The following is a 17,553-nucleotide window of genomic DNA, read 5'->3' as shown; positions in this document are numbered from 1 at the left end:
GACTTTAAATGGCTTTTTGACACTTGAACTATAGCAAGAAAGATCACATCTTAACTCCCTTTGGGGTTGTAATAACTGAAATAACACAACTTGGAATCTGACAATGTTGCTGACACTCATCTTTCTGGGCTTGGAAATAAGAATCTCAGAGGCTCATAGTACTAGATGGCAAGGGTTATGATACTTTCGCTGAATTATTTTTTAACCTGAACCAGAATAGGATTCTACTCCTTCCCACCCAAATCCTCTTCTCTCAAATTCGCTTTCATCTTCTTTCCCACCCTCAGCATCCCCCTTCCCCTTTAACTGGCTCCTGATTATTGTCCAATGAAAGCAGAAAGAGAGAAGAAGAGGTGGAGGAGGAGGAGGAGGAGGAAGAAGAAACAGAGCAGTCTATCCCACCTTCCAATTCCAAAGCCTAGTAGTTTTTCTAAGGACTACAGGGTGTATTGAATGGACTGTCTTAATAAGATTGAACATAGAGGTAGGTTTGCTTCCCTTCCAAGTCAGGGGTATGTGAGACTTCAAATTTATTCATATTGGTTTGTATAAAGTGGTGCTGTTTCCCCTTTCTTTGGATATGGACACAGGAATATTTTGCCTTTATCCACATTAACAGAACGCAAGCAGGGAGCTGCCTCTCACAACTTTAGTAATCTATTTTTGTTACGTTTGCTGGTTCTTTATGACATACAGTATGTTCTGCCCTTCAACATTTGCAAGACAGGGAAGCCATGCAGTTGTTCAAGACACAAAAACATTGTCTGGAACAAAACACGCAATCCTAATTTGCATTGTTTTTTTCCTGCTTTTTCAAGGTAAGTTTTCAAGATAAAAGTGTTAGGAGCATCAAATCCTAGAGAGCAATTGTAGCACTCAGAGGGTCTCAAAATGGAGAAAGGAGCAACTTTTAATGCTATCCTCCAATGTTCATTTTTGAAATGCTAAACTTAAATTCTCGGTAAACAAAATTCACACCAGCAAGTTAATTATATCTTAGCAGGGAGCAATTAAAATAAAGGCTTCAAGTGTTCCATTTCTTCATGTTGTTGTTGCTGCTGCTGTTTCATTACAGCTTACAAGTAGTCATAATCAGTCATAACATTGAAAATATACTGTAGGGGAAATGAGATGAATGTTTATTCTATACTTCCAACTATATCTTCTCTAATAAATTTTAAAAAATGTCCAGTAGCCTCTTAGAGACCAACTAAGTTTGTTCTGGGTATAAGTTTCCATTTGTTCTTATACCCAGAACAAACTTAGTTGGCCTCTAAGGTGCTGCTGGACAATTTTTAAATTTTTAAAATTTATTTTGACTGCGTCATACCAACATGGCTACCTACCTGACTCTCTAATGAATATGCAGCTTACAGAAGCATGTGTTTGAGCAAATAGGGAAACCTTCAGTTTTCTGCCAAAGCTAAAAACATAATCAGCTGCCTTGCACCAAGTCACACTATTGGCCCATCCACCTCAGTACTGACTAGAAGAGTTTGGATTTGATATCCCACTTTATCACTACCCGAAGGAGTCTCAAAGTGGCTAACATTCTCCTTTCCCTTCCTCCCCCACAACAAACACTCTGTGAGGTGAGTGGGGCTGAGAGACTTCAGAGAAGTGTGACTAGCCCAAGGTCACCCAGCAGCTGCATGTGGAGGAGCGGAGACACGAACCCGGTTCACCAGATTACGAGTCTACCGCTCCTAATCACTACACCATACTGGCTCTCAATATCTCTCTCTCTATTGATTGGCACGAGCTTTCCAGAATTTCAGACAAGGTTCTCTCCAAGTCCTGCCTGGAGATACCAGGGATTGAACTGGAAACGTTCTGCATGCAAAGCAGATACGTTATCACTTTAGCTATAGTCCCTCACCAAAAACCAAGGTACTTTTACTTCAAAATTATATAGTAAAAAGTCAAAGAAACTTTTTCTTGAGGTGAAATAGGGCCTGTACCAACTCAAAAATAGTAAGATTCCTGTAAATATCTTGACATATTTCTTGGCCATGACACTTCCTTAAGTATGATGTAGACTCTGCTGTTCATAATAGAAAATCACCTCCTTTCCTCAGTCCGGAAAGCAGAAAATAACTTGCCAGTTAGATGATCCATTCCTATGATACACTATTTGAACAGTAATAATCCTTTTCATGACTCATGGATCCTCATTTTCCTTTCAAATGATACGTTTTCCTGTGAAAAATCACAGGTAAACATGCTTATTCAATGCCGATCAGCCTGACAGCTTGTTCAGACAATGGAAGATTGCTTCCGAAAGTTATTGAAATCTGCTGTTGCCAAACATACCGACCTAAACAGACTTTTGAGGACCCATTTATTTCACCCCTGCTCTCTGACAAGAATTACTAAGTGGGATTTTTCGTTCCAGGTGAATTTCTTTCACAAATCTAAAAAAAACCCACAAAACAACTAGAGGCAGGTCAGGTTACTTAGCGGATATTGGATTATGGAGTATTTTCAAAATGCTTTCCATTTTCAAAATTCAACAGCTTGACCCTGATTCCAACCTGTCTCTTGAATGCAGTTCATTTCTAAATCTATGAGTTGCATTGCTATTGCATTGGCATAGGAATAGCTATATATTGTTTCCAAAATAAGTAGTTTTTGTTGGTATCTGTTGATATCTGCAACATCATAGGAAGGTCACATGCACACGCACACACAGAGAGAGAGAGAGAGAGAGAGAGGAGAGAGGAGAGAGAGAGAGAAATCCAAGCCCTGCCCAGAAAGCAACACCATGGTAGATTCATAAACTCATCTTAAGCTCTGCCAGTTAGCACCAGCCACTAGTGTGTTACAACTGAAGGATGAAGGATCAGGTCCCACAGGAGATCTGAGTAATCCCCAAGCACTAGTGTCCAACCCCACAACACCCCATTGTGTGGCTTTTCAACAGCTAACAGCCAGTGGGATAACCCGCAACAGAGGTTGAGCCCTTCTCAGCGGTAGAAGCTGACAGAGCCCGGCAGATATCCCGCCTTATCCTCCAGAAGCACAAGGTATCTGTTTAGGATTGCACTGGGATCGGATTAAGGCTGCAATTCCATGTACACCTTCCTAGGAGTGATCCCCACTGATCACAGTGGAACTTACTTTTGTGTGATCATGCATGAGAATTTACTGTTAAGTGCCTAGAATGTTGCAAGTAGCAAATCAGGCCTTGAGTCCAAAGACTGACACAATACATGTTAAAACCTACCTGTGATCAGAGAAGTATGATAGATGTGCCCCCATTTTTCCAAATGTGGTTCAAGTTGTAAAAAGTCCAATAGGCGGATTCATGGTTCCATCCTTCTGCAGAATAAATATGCTACAAGAAACCTCTATTTGTTCAACTCCTTACTCCAGAATCATGAAACCCCATTGCAATGGAAGCATAAAGTCAGATACTAATGGTCGGCCAGTTGAGAGTCAGAATATGTCTTTGTTATGAGCCTAGTAACACAGGTCATATCTTGGCTGCCATAGTAGACAGGCCAGTTGTGGTGGAAGTATGGGGGTGAAAACTTCACAGAAAGTGTTTCAATTGCTCACTTCTACCGCTGGGATGCTAAAATGTACCCTTCTATTCTTCTGATGACTATGTTTCCTTGGGAACACAACTTAGTGGGAAAAGCACCCTATTCCCTCTACTGCATGGAAAAGAAATCTCCTACGCTCAGAGATCTGGAACGGCCTGTTAATTAAAGTCAAGAAAAGATAGCGTCCCCAAATTCCCCACACTATTTGTGCCTGCTGAATGTTCTGGAGACAAGGGGAAATTCTCCAGTTTTTCTATTATTTTTAAAAAAAAACACTTCTGAGAAATGTTGGCTTCCTTTAATGGTGAATGAAACTGTTGTTAGTTCATATTAGCAACTGATAGAAGCAATGGGCTAAGAGAGGAGTAGGAGCCAAGCCCATTACTTTCTTCAACAATATTAAAATTATATTCAATTATATTCAAATTCACCATTCTGCCCAAAATGCATGGGTGGGAAACTTGGGGAAACATTTTTTTCTGAATATGCTGTAGAGGGCTGAATTTTTCAAATTGTTCTGAAGAATCTAAAAAATCAGTCAATCAAAATGTGTCAAAAATTATATATGTGTGTGTGTGTGTGTGTGTATATATATATATATATATATATATATATATATATGCACTTTAACAATGCTATCCCTTACCAATTATTGCTTAAGCGATGACACTGGAAATGGAGCCTGTCATATATTGACAGTCACTTCATAGGAATAAATAATAATGTGAAACATCTATTTCATAGACAATGTGAATTTGACATAAAATCATTGCTCATCATGAAAATGGATGCATATTTCCCCACTGTAAACACATTAAGTCCATACATCATTAAATACTTCAAGCCAGTGGTTAACTTTTAGCAAATGCCAATGTTCAGCATATACTGAGAGGCCCAGTATTATTATTATTTTTTAATAATAGAGCAACACAAAGGGCAAAATCCTTAGGAAGAATTATGATAAAGATTTGTGTTCATTTTAATTTGCTTTTCTTATAAAATGGCATCTGATATTATCTGAAGGAAATGACCTGAATAAGACTAGACACTGCTGAAATTTGCTTTAAAAATACGGAAAACAGAGAAAACACATTAAATTCAAATATTGTGGATTCTTCTCAAAAATGTATGTTGAATTATTCAAATTCTGCCATGATTTTGGCTAATCTGCTGCACATTCTCCATAGACCCTGACTTTAGTGTTTGTCACATTTACATCACACTAAAATATTCACACAGTTAGGTCCTGTTGCACCAAAACAATGGTATTGTCAAAATCTCCCCGAGGACTGTGTTAGTTTGTTACAGCTAAAACAACAAAGAATCTCTCAGTGCCTTAAACACTAACACATTTATTATGGCATAAACTTTCATGGACTAGAAGCTGAATTTAGTCCTTGAACGCTTATGTCATAATAGACAGTTTTCCTGTTTTCATAACAGTGTAATTAGTTTGGAAAGAGGGAAGACTGGCGGGGGTGGTTGGCTCAATGTATGCATTATAGGATGAGCCCAAACAAGTGACAGTTTACTGCTATCACTAGATATACCGGTAATGCATGGCTAAAACCTCCAACAATACTGAAAATTAATAATACAATACATCCCAAATTCAGTCATCAAATATATTCTACAAACTTAGTGAATTTATCAATGACCCACTTTCAACTAAAACAAAATCTTAGCATAATTCGTCAACATATTCTAAGCTTCTAGACATAAGCTTGTTCTATTTGCCCGTAGCCATTTGAAAATAATACGTTCATCTTTTTGCCACCCACCCTCCTTTTCTTTGGAGCCACTTAGCTCTGAAAAACATGCCTACCAGTTATTTATGTTTGGGTCAATATGGTCCCAATTTCTGGTCAATTAGTGACACACTCCACATTGGAGGAAATCACTAGGAAAAGCACCCCATGATTCCTCTATTTGGGTGACACCATGCTGGTTCCAGGCACTGCATCAATAACTGATCAAAACTGAACTGAATTGTGTCAACACGTCTGGACATTGGAGCAGTGTGAGTTGACCAAAAGAATTATGAGCCCTAAGGCCAATTTTGAGCCCACCCAAAACATCCCTACTTAGCCTCCAGTAGGAGACTTGCTGAACCCACTGACAAAGGATGAGAATATGGAAGACCATGTCAAATGAAGAGGCTAATTCAAGGGTACTATTATCACCCATCCCAGCTAATTGAACAGCAGTAACAACAACCATTAGCTTTGAAGTAGCACCTAATTCCAAATGTCAGGACATGCTTGAAGAGTGTGGTTGTATCTGGGTGCAGATGCCAACACCTCTAGGCTGTGGATTGTGCAAGTACTGTTTTTGGAGGAGAGGGACTGGGTAGGTATGGGGACTCTCTGGTCCTGAATGGGGTAACTGTGCCCCTGAATGACCAGGTGTGCAGCCTGGGAGTCATTCTGGACTCACAGCTGTCCATGGAGGCACAGGTCAGTTCTGTCTTCAGAGCAGCTGTCTACCAGCTCCACCTGGTAGGTAGGCTGAGAACCTACCTGCCCACAGACTGCCTCGCTAGAGTGGTGCATGCTTTAGTTATCTCTCACTTGGACTACTGCAATGTGCTCTACATGTGGCTACTTTTGAAGATGACCCAGAAACTACAACTAATCCAGAATGCTGCAGCTAGACTGGTGACTGGAAGCGGCCGTCGAGACCACATAACACCAGTCTTGAAAGAACTACATTGGCTCCCAGTACGTTTCCGAGCACAATTCAAAGTGTTTGCGCTGACCTTTAAAGCCCTAAAGGGCCTCGGCCCAGTATACCTGAAGGAGCTTCTGCACCCCCATCGTTCAGCCCACACACTGAGGTCCAGCGCCGAGGGCCTTCTGGTGGTTCCCTCGCTGCAAGAAGTGAGGTTACAGGGAGCCAGGCAGAGGACCTTCTTGGTAGTGGCACCCACCCTGTGAAATGCCCTTCCATCAGATGTCAAGGAAATAAACAACTACCTGACTTTTAAAAGACATCTGAAGGCAGCCCTGTTTAGGGAAGTTTTTAATGTCTGATGTTTTATTGTATTTTTAATCTTTTGTTGGAAGCTGCCCAGAGTGGCTGGGGAAACCCAGCCAGATGGGCGGGGTATAAATAAATTGCTGTTGTTGTTGTTGTTCATCAGGCAGCAGCCCTTCTCACAGTTAGCATGAACAAAAATATATATGCAATAATGAGCATTTGCATTACATAACATTATTGCAAACAATTTTTCATTGTTCACGCTATGCACAAATTAGGTAAGATGTATCAGCTGGTAGATTTACCATGGAAATCCTTGCCTTAGAGCTGGGAAAGTAAAGCTGGCAATAAATAACAAGATTGCAAATTGTGTTTTATATGGATATCTATTTTAGTGGAAATACATTTTTTTTAATGCAGACTATTGTGCACCTTTAGCAGCACAACTGGATGCCTTCACCTGCCCCATCTACAAAAACAAAAACACATGCCTCCCCCCAGCCACAGCTGGCACTGTAACTCTCAAATGGTTTGACTTTACCCCAAAGGCACATTCTTTCATTATCTCCCAAGACAAACAGATGCCAACCATTTCTTCTAGATACCTGTTTTGGCATTAAAAAAATAATTCTGAAGTTACAAATTACTTGTTCTCACAACATGGAAATTAGAAATCTTGCTCCTTTAAACCCAGGTAACCTGAGAATTGACTATGAAAGTTCATTTTGAATTGGTGCTGTAGTTGTTTATTGCCTAAAACAATGATTTTATAGCTCAGAAGTACACTGATCCAAGACATAAGCAGTAAAAGATGCAGGAAGAACAAAATAAATCAATCACAATCAGATCTATAGTTTTTGTTTCCTCAAATGTCTGTACCATCTCATTTCTGAGATCAAAACCATTGTCATTGGAGAAAGTAACCAGAGAGAGACGTGGGAAAGTGACATTTAAAAATAGAACATATCAATGACAATTGAGTAAAATTGCTGGTTTTCTTTCAGATTCCTAGGGACTTCAGCTCATTTTACCACTGAGAAAGAATGCAGAAATTAGAATTTTTTGACAGAAAATATATTTCCCTAGAAATCAAGTTGCAATGGAAAATAAATTGGATCAGCATCATTGTTTATGCTGAATCTTACCAAGAAAGACACATACTGATAATATAGTGTATCTATGTTTGCACTCCAGAACGATCATAATAACTCCACTGGTCAAAGTTCACTACACGAAAACAAGCAAGTTTGTTCAACTAAAGCACTGCTTTCAGGGCATTCTGCTTGCCCAGGCAGGCGCATTACGTGACCCATGAGAGCAGCAAAATAACCAGACTATTCAACAGTGATGGGATAAAATTAGGCCAAATCTCTATTGACAGCAGCAGGCAGGGCAAGGGTTATCACGGCATTGGGTCCCAGGATCAGTTCATCATTCCATAAGCCCCATGGTGATGGAATGGATCCACTGGGTTTGGATCGCTCCAAACCTGTATGCCGGGAGTCGGACAGTGTCGAACCTTGCCGTGGTGCAAGTCAAGCAAGCAAGGTCTTGAAGGATGGGAAGGGGGGGGGGGGAATCCTTTCCAGCCCTGTCAACCAGAGACCCAAAATTGCTCAGTGAAGGCTCTAATCCAAGGGTGAGTGGGCAGGTTACCCTCGCAAACAAAGCTCTCAAACAAAATGTCTGTGAGTTCCAGGGGAAGCAGCCTTATATAGGCCTTCCCCTCCCCTCTTCAGCTAGGGCTCATGAGACAGCTTTTTCCCACAAGCTGATCACACATTGAGAATACTGGGCAAAACTTTGCCCGATATTTTGCTGTAATCTATGGGCAACAGCAGAGGGACATGGGTGGTGTTGTGGGTTAAACCACAGAGCCTAGGACTTGCCGATCAGAAGGTCAGCGGTTCGAATCCCCGCGACAGGGTGAGCTCCCGTTGCTCGATCCCTGCTCCTGCCAACCTAGCAGTTCGAAAGCACCTCAAAGTGCAAGTAGATTAATAGGTACGGCTCCGGCGGGAAGGTAAATGGCGTTTCCGTGACCCGGAAGCTGTACGCCGGCTCCCTCGGCCAATGAAGCGAGATGAGCGCCGCAACCCCAGAGTCGGCCACAACTGGACCTAATGGTCAGGGGTCCCTTTACCTTTACCTTTATGGACATCAGCACTGCCAGGAAAAGGCGCCCCATGCTTATTTGACATGGCACAGGGCTTCTGGGCAGTAGGGGTGTAACAACAGGTGGTAGAGCTAAAATCTTCAATTTAGAAATTCTGCCCGAGTCTGTTCTGCCACAAGTTATCTAGCTATCAGCGGGGGGAGGATGACACTGCGACTGGGCCTGCAATTGGTATCATCCACAGAAGAGAAGATAGCTCAGCTTTTGGTTTCTCAAAGCCAAGGTACTGTCGGTCTGAGAAAGCCATCAACAACTTTTTAGCAATTTAAGCAGAGCTAACATCCAGTCATTTACTCATTCATTCAGCTTATGATTGATTGAATTTAAAATTGTATTGCAAAATAAGTAGAGGGGGAACTGCTTGCATCATTCTATATGTATTCAGAAATGTGGGTGAGAGCACCCATTCTCCCTTAGGTGCCATGGTGACCGTGGCTTCAGCCCCTGGGCCATAAACATGCCCTGGTGCCCAAAGTGATGGGGCATGGAGCAGAGATTAGCTAGAGTGAGGCAGGTGTCTTAGGTGGCAACCACTAAGGGACAGACAGTGGACAGAGCTGGGTGTGCTCTGTGGCCTGCCCTATATCTCCAAAGACAGCCTGCTGAGATCAAGTGCAGCTCATGCATGACAATGTCCTCCAGACAGTACTGAAATTAGATTCCACTTTTGTTCGTGGAATGAGGGAGGCGCCATTTTACCCTTTGTCTCATGCAGCAAAATATATTGTTCCAGCCCTGAACTGCTGATTACTAATAAGTTAACAACAGCTCATAAACACATTATTATTTTTAAAGAAAATGTTATCTGTGTAAGCCACATATTTAATCATTTAATATATATCACAGTAATATACAAGATTGTATTTTCTGATAAGTTCCACCATGTGTTTAATTAGCTCTCAAAACTTTGCAACAGGCTGCCCTCCTGTTTTCTGGAAAACATGGTGAAATGTTTATTTCTCCTAACAGCATGTTTTGTTTGATCAGAGCTTTGTATCTTGGTTACAGAAGATTCTTTTCTTTCCTTCTGAGGTTTTAACCCTTACAGGCGATTTCAGCAAGTAGAAATGTTGTGCTTTATAATTTTATTTTTATAATTTGTTTTTCAGTTTGATTCTTTTATGAGTGAAGATGAAAGAGTCACAAGGAACAAGCTTTTTCTTGTGCTCAGTCAAGGAAAAACAAAACAAAGCTATACTTTTTAGAAGCTGTTTTCCTCCTGCATGTTTATGTGAGATTATTTCCAGGATGTGGAGTAGCTAAATTTACTTCATAATGTGAAATACTTTGCTTTCAGTAAGATACTCACTTCAGAATTGCAGCTTTCATGTTGACTCTGAATGTGTTTTTTTGAAATATTTCAGGGATTCTTCTGAGCGACTGAGATTTGGTTGGTTCTGAAATGAAGAAATTTCATGTCTAAAGACTCCTAGAAGTTGACCTGTTGTGCAACATCCCTTTATTACTATGATTTTCTTTAAAAAGATCTCATTAAGGAAGAATCAAAGAATTTATGAATGCTGTAGTGCAGAGCTATTGTCTTCAGTGACAGCTGAAGCAAATCTGAGTTCCCTTAAAATAGATTTGATTTGCCCCCTTGGTGACTTCACGCAAGATTAAAATGCAATACTGTGCACTTTTATCTCTGTTCTTTGCCTGAGGCCCTAGCATAACACTCGTACACCTTCAATATATTGTAATATTTTGTGCCATCAAATGTCCAGTAAAACTGATCCCGGGCATTCATTTCCAATTGCAGTAATTATTAGCATCAGACCAATGCTGTTTAACATGCAGTATCCCAAATCATAAAATTCAAAGAGCAGCTTGATACACCTGAAAGAGACAGCTTTGAAAACATATAAATGTGGGCAATTAGATTCCAGGACTGACTGTTTTAGTTCTGTACATTTCCAGCACTCATTGAATGGCAGTCAAATCTAATGTTTATATGGAATTAAATCATTTCCTATACACACAAACATCTTTTAAAAATAATAGAATCAAAAGAATACTGATCAAATTGTTCTTATACATAGACTCTTACAGATATATTAAACATGAAATCATTTGTCCTGATATTTTTTAATGATTTTTTAAAAAAATATCCCTTGCAACAATATCTCCTGTAGCTGGAGTTTGAGGAATCCTGGGGAAATCAGCTTGATGTTGGGAAGGTAAATTTGGGGTTGTTGTTGTTGTTGACATATTTGGGGACCTATTGGTGTTGGACAGATATGTCAGCTAAATTTTAATAAAATGGTATTTATTTAGAAATGCAGAATATAACCTTGGTTTCATGCATACAACTTGGTAAAGCTCATATGACAAATAATGCAAAGGAAAGCTTCAAGAAGGACAGTAGACCAGATAGAAGGAGGGAGGTGGTTCTGAGGGAACTGTGAAACTCAGGCAGAAAAAAAAATGCTTCTTCCTTGACACACCATCATCAGGTTCAACCATATAGCATTATTAAGAAAATCAATCATGTCCCATCTGCATTGTGCATTTAAAGCAGGATCATACTACTTTAAACTGTCACAGCTTCACCCAAAAAATTCTGGGAGCTGTAGTTTGTTAAGGGTACTAAGAGGAGATCCTTCCCCCTTCATAGAGCTACAATTTACAGAGTGAGCTCTCTTCCCAGGGAACTTTGGGAATTGTAGCACTCTGAAGAGAATAGAGGGTCTCCTAATGACAATCAGCATCCTCAGCAAACTGCAATGGTTAAGTCCGCTTACGTTTTCTGGTGGATGGCATTGTGGGCAGGCATCAACCTGGCAGTGATCTGGCTGCCTGGCCATCTTGCTGGCACTGGACGGGAGGCATGGCCACAGGAAATTTAAACTACGGTGCAGCCAGGGACCATCTTTTCACGTCCTTCACGGATCTCCCACCCACCCACCCTCTTTTTATGCTTTGCTTTGACATGACTTTGCTATGGGCAAATGTCGGCCGCCATATTTTTGGGGCCGGGCAGGATTTTTTCCTGCTTGGCAAGTTGGCTCCAGCCATGTGGGTTTCACCTACATCGTAGCAATCATCACAACTCTGTAAGGTTAGGCACTGGGTAAGCCTTTGTTTGGCTGGAGGGGAGGTTGTGGCCTCTGCCTGCCCCTTCTGTTAAAGGTATCCTGTTAAAGGGATCCAGGGGTGTGGATTCTGTCTGATGCCTGGACATGGGCTAGGGCCATGCCATGACCCCAACGGGAACCCCTTGGGGTGCCCCTATTTGATGTAAGTCATAGGGCTCCCCCTATTGGTGGTTTTCCCTTAAATGGGTTCCCTGCAGACAGGTGGAAGTCGACATATAGTCTGGCTTCATCCAGTGCCTACGCCAAACTGCTCATATAATAATAATAATAATAATATAATAATAATAATAATAATAATAATAATAATAATAATAATAATATTTTATTTATATCCCGCCCTCCTCGGCCGAAGCCGAGCTCAGGGCGGCTAACAACAATAAAACAGTACAACAGTACAACACAACAACACACTTTAAAATCATTCATTATAAAATTAATTCAGAGCTCCGCGAAGATTGCCGAAGGAGGGAGTCAGGCTGTGCCCTGGCCAAAGGCCTGGTGGAACAGCTCTGTCTTGCAGACCCTGCGGAAAGATGTCAAGTCCCGCAGGGCCCTAGTCTCCTGTGACAGAGTGTTCCACCAGATCGGAGCCACAGCCGAAAAAGCCCTGGCTCTAGTTGAGGCCAGCCTAACCTCTCTGTGGCCTGGGACCTTCAAGATGTTTTTATTTGAAGACCGTAAGTTTCTCTGTGGGACATACCAGGAGAGGCGGTCCCGTAGGTACGAGGGTCCTAGGCCGTATAGGGCTTTAAAGGTTAAAACCAGCACCTTAAACCTGATCCTGTACTCCACCGGGAGCCAGTGCAGCTGGTATAGCACTGGGTGAATGTGATCTCGCAGCGAGGACCCCGTAAGGAGTCTCGCTGCAGCATTCTACACCCGCTGAAGTTTCTGGGTCAGTCTCAAGGGCAGCCCCACGTAGAGCGAGTTACAATAATCCAGTCTGGAGGTGACCGTCGTGTGGATCACAGTGGCTAGGTCAGGGAAAGAGAGGTAAGGAGCCAACAGCTTAGCTTGGCGTAGATGGAAAAATGCCACCTTTGTAATAGCTGCAATCTGCAATCTGCACCTCCATGGAAAGGGAGGTGTCGAAGATTACACCCAAACTCCCTTTATTGTAACCAATAAAGTTGTGGCCTATTTGAACCCATCAACCAAAATCCACTAGTCCATGTATTTATTTCTCCACTAGGGAAGTGTGGTTCACAGGGCCTTGGCACGCAATTGTGAATTGGAAAACTTCAGTTCTCAGGATTATATAGGGGGACACGCATGTGCTTTAAATATGCGTTGAATGTGCTTTAAATGCATGGAGTGGATAGGATCAATGTAACCCAAAATGGCCTGTAGTCCCCTCTGTGTGCAGAACCTATCACTATCAACTTAACTGCCCTTTAGGTGAGGACTTTTCAAAAGGAAGAGCTGGGCTGCTCTCACCTTGAGAGCATAACATGTTGTCTTGCTCAGAGTTCCTTTGAAAACTAAATTTAAAATAAAAGTGTACCAATATGCACTCTGTACTTCTGCATTACTAGCTTACTGCTCCTTTATATCCTATAATGCCTCTACAAAGGAATTGATTGGATGGAACAGAGAGAAGCAATCTAAGTTGAAAACTTCCATGCTGATTAACCTTTCAGGCAAAGAATATTCCATAATCAGGTAATTATGGATAACTGAGATCTGTTCCTTACACAAAATCCACAGATGACATCTTTCTGATCCTTGAGAAAGCCTTTTTATAGAAAGTAAATGGCCATCAACTTACAGGAGGCACAGACAATTACACAGCTAAAGGCATTAAAGTTTATCTCCACAAAGCTCCATCATTTATTCATAACACATAAAATATAGTGCTCAGTTGACTTTCAACCTTAGCTCTACCAGATTGACATTATGTAGAAGATATGAACAATTGGAAGTCTTCTCTGACTTAGAAGGATCAACCAACAACATGAGAGTGATTTGGAAATTTAATGCTGAAAGGTGCTGTCTCCTCTTCACATCTTTATTTCTAAATATCAGCACCTAAATGGAAGATATTTTGATTATTTATCATAAAATGATGACAACAACACAGAGTCAAATGACTTTTAAAAAAGCAGAGATAGTCTGTAAAATTATTGTTTTTAATGGCACATGAAAGGGATATGGGGTTTTCCTTTGACAGTACAAAAGGCATGCTATAGGGAGACTACACAAACACAGGAATATAGGAATCTGCCTTATACAGAGTGAGACCATGAACTTGTCTAGCTCCATATTGTCTACACTGATTGACAGGAGCACTTCAGGGTTGCAGACGTTGAAAATGGGGGATTCTACATACCAAGCAGATGCTGTACCACTGAGCTACCACTGAATATTCCAGGAACACAAAAAGCTCCCTTATACTGAGACAAACAACCATTGGTCCATGTAGCACAGTTATTGTTTATACTGTCTAGCACTGAATCTCCAGGGTTTGGGACAAACATATTTCCCAATCTATCTTGTAGATGCCAGGAATTGAATCTCGGTTCTTCTATTCCTACATTATACCAAGACTGCATGATTAAATGCTTCTAGCAAGCTATGCCAACAGTTCAACAGGTGCCTCCTCAAGCACTACCACAATCCACTACTCACTTTGTACTAAACTCTGTTCTGGCAATCCATCATTTCCTTTTTTTCTATCCTGAGGATCGAAGTTATTGCTAACACATGTTCTTCTGCTTGTTCACCAGTAAAGTTTTAGTTCTTCAACATGCGCGTGCACACCTTGTGGCTTTATTGAAAGAGTGGCCACAGCAGGAAGCACTTTTCAGAAGAATTGGGAGAAAAAGGACCAGCAAAGATAAGCTTTAAGACTGCTTTGCTCAGGGCATGCTGAAAGTGTCTGTAAAAATATGAGGAGGAGACCATTCAAGTTCCCCCTTTCATTTTTTTGCAGCTGGCCAAACAGGAGTGCTGTGACCAGTCACCAATGCTCAGCTGCTTTAAGCACATCAGCCATGATCAGTCACAGAGTAGGAGCGGGCGAGACAACAGGCCATCATTAGGTGAACAGAACTGCAGCTTGATGATCAGTGAGCAGGAGCCTGGCTTCTTCAGCAAACCATAGTTTGTGGATCGAGGGCCCGACCCCCCCTATGTGAAATAAACACACAAGGACACGGGATATAAGGTTAATGGGCAAGAAAAGGCCACAACTTTATTGATTACAGCAGTGAAAAGGTATTGGCTTAGGCATTGGATGACTATAGGAGGTGGGTTTATTCAACAGTAGGTGGAGCCTGTTGATGCTGATCCAACTATAGGCTCACCCCCTGATGTCACCGAGGGTCGTGCCATGGCCTCCCGCCAAGCAGGCATTGGACGGAATACACGACCGCCAGATTCCTTTAACGGAATAACCCACGGTAGATAGCATAGGCGATGGTCACACCTAGCCCTTGACACACATGAATCCAATGCCTAACCTACCCACCAATACCACAAAAGTTGTGACGATTGCTACGAGGTAGGCGAAAAAACCAAAAAGCCTAATGCCAAATGGAAAAATTCCTACCAGGCCCCCCAGACAACCGGGGCAACCAACCTAAGGTCCATAGCAAGGCCAAAAAACCTAGACCCTGAGCTAAATGGGAGTGGAGGGTGGGTGACTCGCTGCGGGACGACAACGACTGAGGAGGAGACGGAGCTGGAGCCGCAGCATTAAGCTGCTAAACACGCCCCCCAGAGACACCTGGTTGGCTGCCTCCGGTGGGCATGGGCGCCAGCCAGGTGAGGAGGGGCGGGGGCTAAGGCCCCCGGCCAGGGGCGGAGCTTGGGCTCCCGCCCACAACCACTCCCCTCTCTTCCAGGGAGGAGAGTCTTAAACAAATGATTGCTTAGGTGATGAACTGTTTTTAGGCTGAGTACCCCGTGGAAAGCTATTGGTGGTCACACTGCAGTGGTAAGTGGAGCCAGCCAGCTCGCCAGACCTGAATGTAGGTAGGAGCAGAGCTACAAGGTGTAACACAAAGCTGCTTCCCATGGAAACAGAGGCACAAACTCCACTCCAGTTTAACCTTTCATTTTATTCATACTGTAGATTCTTTTTTATAACAAAGTTTGCAGGGAAAGCTCTCCCAAGTCCTTTGTTTGTCCTGACACTGTAGAAGGCAAAAAGAATCCAGTAACAGCAGCATAAGAATGCAAATCAGGTCTACGCACATCTCAACCATATACCCTATTTATAGTGCAAGGCTATAAATGTCTACTTGGAAAGAAGCCCTATTGAGTTCAGTGGAACTTCCTCCCAGATATGTGTTCCTAGCACTGCCGCCGTAAATCCTCTAACCTAAAACTACAATTGTATTTCAAAAACCCCATGCGTGCAATTGCAAAATGCATAGACTACTTTTTGTACAATTGCAAGAAACACAAGTCTGCTGGGATGTTTCCCCCTCTGCTTTGATCTTCTTTGAGCAGATCTTCTTGGCCAGGACAGAGCTTCAACAGCAGCCTTTACTGTTACACATCAAAACTCTTTTCCTTCACCACTGAAGACTGGTGGTCAGGAGGAATCAGAACACTGGATAAAATCTGTCTGGGAGAAGCATGTGGCTGTGGGCCCTTCACCCCAGTTTAGCATTATGTCCAAATATGGCCAAAACTGTATTGGTTTTCCTAAATAGTAGAACACATTGTCATGCCCAGAGGTACTGTAACTCATAAAATGTGTTTAATAGCTTGCATGAAGATGCTGTCATTCCCCTTTACCAGAATGCAAAGCATCACTCTTAACCACAGCCCTCCTATGTTCTTTGCTCCCCCCCTTTAGTAAATTTTGTCTTAATGCAAATGATTACATCTCATTTGTTTTTCCCACTTTCCACTTAATAGCAGTATGAATTTTATTGCCATTTTGTGAGTTATAGGTTTGCTTAATTCGAAACTCCCATTAAGGATCTGGATGGCTAAGAATGTTCGATCATGATTTAAACAGATTTATTTTGCCTCGGAGCTATAACTTTACTTTGACGTCAGTCTACATTGAGAGGTAGAAGCATTTTTCATACCTGTTGCCTGCCAGAACAACAGCCTGATTGACAGGAACATGCCCAAGAAATTGGCCTCGTATCGTTACAATGCCTTCTCTAACTTGACCATCATTTTTACAAAGTCTTCCAGTACATGTTGCTGAAAATATCTGTGTATTCAGTGGTATCTCTATAGCTCTCTCAGTGCATTCACTAGGCTACTGAAAGGCTAAAAAACTTGAACTTAACAGTCATTTGATTCCTTGTTTATTGCAGAAGTTTAATCCTATAAAATACAGTTATTTAAGCAAACCCTCACTTTTGGCTCTGTCCATTATAACAGGATTTATTGATTTATTTTTTAAAGCAAAACCTGACCATTTTGAACAATACAAATAAACACTTTTTATTTGTTTATTGCGTTTTTATACTTGCAAAACCAAAATAAACTATGGCTTAGCACCAAGTCACAAATATTTGGGCTGCCAGAAAGGAGTTTGTAAACACTGCTTCTCCTCTGGTTCTGTTGCTGCTGTGCTGCAGTGAACTAAGCTTGTAGGTGGGCTTCCTATGGCATTCAGAACAGATGAGCTATAAACCTTGAGCAAAGGGACTTTAGACACCTCCTTGGCATTTATGTGACACCTCTGGCAATAAATATCCTATTTAGAGATATAGGAATGCACTGTGCAGGTGGCACCTGTAATTCTGCCCAAAAGCATACTTGCAGGAAATGCTGGCACTAGAAC

Source organism: Podarcis raffonei, chromosome 11 (assembly GCF_027172205.1).
Source record: "Podarcis raffonei isolate rPodRaf1 chromosome 11, rPodRaf1.pri, whole genome shotgun sequence".
Lineage (NCBI taxonomy): Eukaryota > Metazoa > Chordata > Lepidosauria > Squamata > Lacertidae > Podarcis > Podarcis raffonei.
Note: the sequence above shows the minus strand (reverse complement) of the source record.